Source organism: Lynx canadensis, chromosome D3, assembly GCF_007474595.2.
Source record: "Lynx canadensis isolate LIC74 chromosome D3, mLynCan4.pri.v2, whole genome shotgun sequence".
NCBI classification, from domain to species: domain Eukaryota; kingdom Metazoa; phylum Chordata; class Mammalia; order Carnivora; family Felidae; genus Lynx; species Lynx canadensis.
Genome location: NC_044314.2, coordinates 64,497,082 through 64,503,081, shown reverse-complemented (window position 1 = coordinate 64,503,081; position 6,000 = coordinate 64,497,082). Strand labels below are relative to the sequence as shown.

The 6,000-nt window shown below is 43.4% G+C and overlaps 1 protein-coding gene across 1 annotated transcript in view; it reads right to left on the bottom strand.

Annotated features, from left to right (window-relative positions):
- The window catches only part of MAPK1 (mitogen-activated protein kinase 1), a 112,197-nt gene continuing 106,197 nt past the window's right edge, over positions 1-6,000 (bottom strand). Inside the window, exon 9 of the mRNA XM_030292231.1 lies at positions 1-3,916. The gene's annotated coding sequence lies outside the window, so the exon portion shown is untranslated. The remainder of the gene's footprint in view (positions 3,917-6,000) is intronic.

Genomic DNA, 6,000 nt, shown 5'->3' with positions numbered 1-6,000 from the left:
TTTTGGTAACACAGGGACACAATTTAATGATTCTAATTTTTTTTGTAGTTTTTTTTTTTTACAAGTCAGGTGCCATAAACATTCAAATAATCCATCTTTTAAAAAGTACGTTTACAACATCAAAAGAATTAAGATGAAATATAAACCTTTCTACTTACAATTTTTATACAGATTAACCAAATCACAAATACCACAAATAAATGTTAAACTGTAACAATATAATGAATAAACATTCAGATTCTTAATAAAATCTTCCTTTAACATTTTTTTTTAACTTACCATTATACTAAATAATCTATGCAGAGTTTTGGGGTACAATACCAAGAAGGCACCAACAGTACAAAGCAGATACAAAGCAGTTTCAGAACTTTCTCGAGTGCTCTACACGCATAAACAGCACAAAAAAGGCAACGAGCTTCAGGTAAACCTGGTGCAACCCCAGAGAATTCCTTCTGGATTCTCAGTCGTTTCCAATCCATGATGCTGAGCTGGATTACAGTGAGAGAAACCACATATCTACTGTTACATGCTTCTCATCCGCACTATAGGAGTTACCATATTTCAAACACCAGCAGGACAATTTTAAAGCATAAATGCTTTAAAAATGTATAAGCAAAAGGATTACTCAGATTTTCAAAACCACTACATTTACAAAAATATTTCCCTTAAACTTGGGATTGCTCCAAAACATTGATTTACAAATATAAAAGTATTATGGAAGGACCCAAAGCATGTGTGCATATGTATGTGTGTATTAACATACCGTTTACCATACTATATAAAAGTTACCAATTTAAAAACCATATTAACATATAAGCAAATAAAGGTAAAACAGTCTCCTCTGAATGGTCTGAACATTATGTGGCATGTGGCGTGGGCAGTATACCTGGGTGACTCCTTACGTAGATCGAACCACTGACGAGCCATGTGTGGCGCCAAAAGCTGACAGGACCCTACACGCCCATCGCCTATGCCTGCAGCAGCAGAACTGTGGACATACCATACACTGTGTACTGCACACAAACACCACGATATTCTTCTACCCATGCATCAAAATGGTCTGCATGTCTCCATTAGCTCTGAAGACTTGTGTCAGCAGAGTCATGAGTTCGCTCAAATTCATTCCACTGGCTTAGTTATTTTGTTTCCTACTAAATGAAAAGATTGGAATGTTTCAACAGGAATTTTTTGCTTGCTTTTTAGACACCAAAAAAAAGCCCTAAGTCTGAAAGTTTATTTGAGCTTACTAAGAATGGAGGCATTGTCACCAGTATGAATTTGGATACCTAATCAGGACATTTTTAGAGATGTTAAGAGGATCCAAATGATGAGCCTATCACACATAATAGCTAGTACTTTTCACAGGTACCTTGATTAGGACAATTCTCTGACCTGTTAAGCCAAGCTTGGCATGATTAAAAAAGCACACAACTTACAGCTACAGTGTTGCTGGAACGCAGTTAGTGGTTTCATGCCAATGTGACTCCACAGTACCGTGGAAGGGATGGGAAAGCCCACAGTCCTCAAGTATTAGTAACCAAGGCTATGGCTTTCTGGTTAGAGGACTGCAGATTTACCTCCTAAAAATACTAACATTCCATTTAAAAAGTACAAAGAAAAAGAGTAGGAAAACTGTCAATGCTCCTTTTAAAATGGAAACTGACTCATCAATGTCTCAGGTAACAGTCAAACCTCTATCCTCTCAGTGCCCTGCAGACCTTTCCATGGCAGCTGAGCATGAAGTGAAAAACCACGTACTTTTGGGCAAGAATCTAGATGCGGTTCTGATCTCTGAGGCGGAGTCTGCCATCCTTCATTAGCCCGTGACGTGTGAGCACCAGCACCCTGGGCCAGGTGGTGTGGGCCAAGTGACACCGGGCAAAGCTTCCCAGCACCCGGCTGTGCCCAGCAGGAGGCTTGGGGCACACAGGCAGGCCCTCTTTAGAAAGAACCAGAGATTCCAAACTGAGATGTCTGGGCTTCTTCATCGGAGTTTGACAGTATTTTAGACCTATGATTTGAGTAAAGAAACACGTCAGAGTTGATTCTCTGCTGTGCAAAGGGAAACTAGGACCCTACAAAAATGCCTTCTAAATCATTTTATGTAAACCAGTGTCGGGGCAGTGCCCGCATGGGAAGGGGAGGCCCACAAGCATTTCTGCTCCAAGCACAAACTGAAGCTGACTGTCCATTTGGACACGCTGATCCAGAGGAAATCAACACTGAATCTTAACATGAATATGAAGATCGAAGATGTACATTTATTTCCATGAATTACAAGTGCATTTCTGTTCATATTAGCAGGCAGTCTTTATATAACCCATTCTCCATTGCTGTCAAAAATCAAACAAGAAAAAAAGGACAGCTGAGAAATAAGAAGCTAAAAATAGAATTAGTTTTCCTAAGTGATCTGCTGGATAGCATTTTCCGTGGAACACAAACTCAGAGGTAACAATAAATTTTTCGTTTCAATCATAGGCATGTGGCACTTGGACAGTCATCTCTGCACAGAAAGCTGTAACAGTCATGCGAGGGTACAGTAATTATTGAACAAGGCAAATTTCTCACCACAGAGAGCAGTGGGGGAGTCAAGAGGAGGCACCGCACTGGGACAGAACACCAAGTCAACGCCACAGTGTGCAGTGGCAGGAACAAATACTTAAAGAGATCAATATAATATGGGATAGAGCTCCAAACATGATTTAGTGCTAGCTTTTTCTCATGGTCTTAGCTCAGCAGTATCAGAAACATTTGAGAGTACTTGATGACAGAACAGTGCTTCACGTCATGAGCTCATGAAGGCTTTATTACAAATTGTTATATCGTAGGTTGAAAAATGAACTTGAGATGCTGACATGCTGTAGGAGGAAAAAGAATTGTACACTTTCTCATTTAAAGACGCAGGGCTCCTCTCTAAATCCTGAGGCATTGAATGTGGTTACACTGGATGTGGCACACCACTTGACGTAGCTTGGGGTATACGTACACCTGTGTGTGGAGCTCTGCCCCGTGACAGAGGCTGGTGTGGCCTGCTGGCTGCTTCTCCAGACACTTTCCTTAGCACCCTGCTGTGACCTGTGTACATCTCTCACTAAATGCCGAGTGCAGCTGCCACTTTAAATCGTTCTGCATAAGCCTTGGAAACAGTACTGCAGATAACACATTTTAGCAAGTGTTATACCTCTGTAAATGGTACAAGTAATCACAATAAATCTACAGAGTGAGGCTGCTGGATGCAGTACTTCTTTCTTTTAGAAAAATGATTGAGTTTCCTAAAAGCTGGGCAAATAGCACAGACCTTAAATATGTTAGTGACTAACATGATATGAGAAAAGACATGGGCAAGCGCCCCCAAAGATTCCCGAGACGGGAGCACTCACCGCAGGCTGCAACGTCATCCCAGGTGTTTCCACACACTCCTGCTCTGGGGACACGCTTACGGTGAAAAGTGCAAATAAGGGGCTGTCACTGACTTAAAGTGCCCTAGGTAGTAGCCTTCCCTATCATAAAGTGAGATGCCAGTGACGAGAGCCAATTTGGAAAGAACTATCTCTGGTGTGACTGCATGGGTCAGCAGGGCGTCACCTAGGAAGGATTCAGAAGAGGGAGGAACCACTGCATCTTTCAAACCAGAAAGCGATTAGTGACTAAAGCAACGGTAAGCAGTAGGTGCACTGAAAGTACATACTGCCACAGGTCACCGGTGGGTGACACACACAGGGATGCCAGGAACAGTTCTCTGGACTGAAGGAATTCTTTGAAAGCATAAAAGCCACAACTACCAGAAACCGCCCCTCCGAACGGCTCAAAGGAGTCAAGGTGGATAAGCCAAGACGGGCTGGAGACAGGACCGGGGTCAAGAACTGGGAAGAACAACACCGATGTCTGAGCACATCCAGTCCTCTGAGCCCTTGTCCTGTTGAAAAACAAACAAGCAAGTCTATGAGTTAAGAATGACCCACATTAAAACAACATTAGCAGCAGCATTAGGAAAATGGAGAAGTGAAAAGAATGAACAACATCATTACAAAAACTGGAAAAGTGAAGAAAAAGAAAAAGAAAAAAAAAAGCAAAGGAAAAAGCACTCCTGCAATAAGGTCGTTTCACCTGGAACCACTCAGCCTATGCACCACAGGGCAGCTCCTAAGGGGCAGGCTCTGCCTTCAGTCTGTGGGCGTCTCTTCTCGGACACTTCAGAGGACATTTCTGTGACACTCACAGGGAACACACACGCATCCACCCCATGTTCCCAAGATGCCTTTTATTAACCGTGATACCCACCACTCCTATGGTCAAAACCAGAATCTGAAGGTCTTTGTAAAGAACACACATTTATGCGAAATGCTTGTCTGCTGCCTCCTATTCTATTTTTTTTTTTAAAGTAATCTCTATGCCCAAAGTGGGGCTCAAACTCACAACTGTGAGATCAAGAGTTAAGTGCTTCACTGACTGAACCAGCCAGGCACCCCTGCTGCCTCCTATTCTTACCAAGTTTCTTTTCCTCTCTAGATGACCAGGTAGGACAGAATCAACCACACAGCGTCAAGTGTGTTGTTTTAATGGTCAAGTTTCCGCTGACTGTTGACAAAACAAGACTAAAATGAAGTGCTGGTTGAAGTATGAAAGTTGGCGGGCCTAAATGCCGGTGAGGCAGGAACTGTGGCTTGGTTCCCACGGGCAAGAGATGGTTCTCATTGCCCAGGTCAGAGATGATCTGACAGCTATTTCCCCACCAGGTCTCCAGGACAGCACCCTGAAAGGCAGCAGGTGGCACCTGAAGATAGCCTTAGCTCACTTACACTACACTTACACTAAGTGAGCTCACTTAGCTCACTACACTTGACAGGGCCCACCTGGCTCTCCAGATGTCTGCATATGGGTCTCCTGCAAGAGGTCCACTAGGATCGTCACACCATCAAAGTGCAAGTAGCACGCATCTGTCCTCATTATTGTGGTATCTCTATTTTCCTTGAAGAGGTCACATTACAAATCAAACCTACCTTAACCCTTTATAGACTAGCAGTTCTCAAGGGTGAGCATCAGGATCCTCTGCAGAGCTTGTTAAAATACAGATTGCTAGGGGGTAGGGCACAGATGGACCACACTTTGGAGAACCACTGCCTAAGACATCCATATGTAATGAATTAAGTTCATCCCCAGGTCTCCGTTAGTTTTGTTATCACCCCAGGGAGAAGTGAAAACATTACCACCCCAGTCATGTTCTGTGTTCTTGGTTCTGATGAAGAAGCCTGCTTGAGATGGCTGGGAAGGTAACTAAGTGTGTCAAAATGCAAACCAAATATACCTTTTCTTTGGAGAGACCCTTGTTGTTGTGAAATGTTTGCTAGTATGATCCAGCAGAATGTCACTTTGGTATTTCACAAAGCACTTTTGGACAAGATGGCTTTTACCTACCACTCAAGAGTCAGGGCAGGAAGGATGGGTCTTATAACCCAAATCTGTGATGGGGAGACGGGCTCAGAGATGGGAAATGACCCCTCTCTAGAGGTATGCTGTTCTGAACTGCAGCCAAACCTATCGGCTGGGAGAAAATTAATCAATCTACCTGAGAAAATTCACCAACAGGCAGATGAGGGAGAAAGGCAGGTACCAGCCTCTGAGAACAGGAGGCCTGTCACAAAGTTAACCACATACACATTCTTAACTTTAGTGGACACATTTCTAAAACTGACCCACTTAAACAAAATATAATGAACACACTTTGATTCTTTAAGCCCACTCAGGGCATCAGTAAAGCCTGTGAGCTTTATCCAGCAAGCAGGGGCTTCCTCTGGAGTAGTCTTTGTCATTCCCGCCCCCATAGGGGTCCCTATGGCTGTGCTCTGAGGTCCTGTGTGGGCATGTTTTTCAGCTCTTTCCTACGTAGCTGGGCAGTCAACATCACCCTTCTCTAACGTTCCTGTATGCTCCCAACACCTGCATCTCCCTGACTCTCCAGTTTGTAGCTTCTCATCTCAGTGTTATAGGCTGGGAACTCAG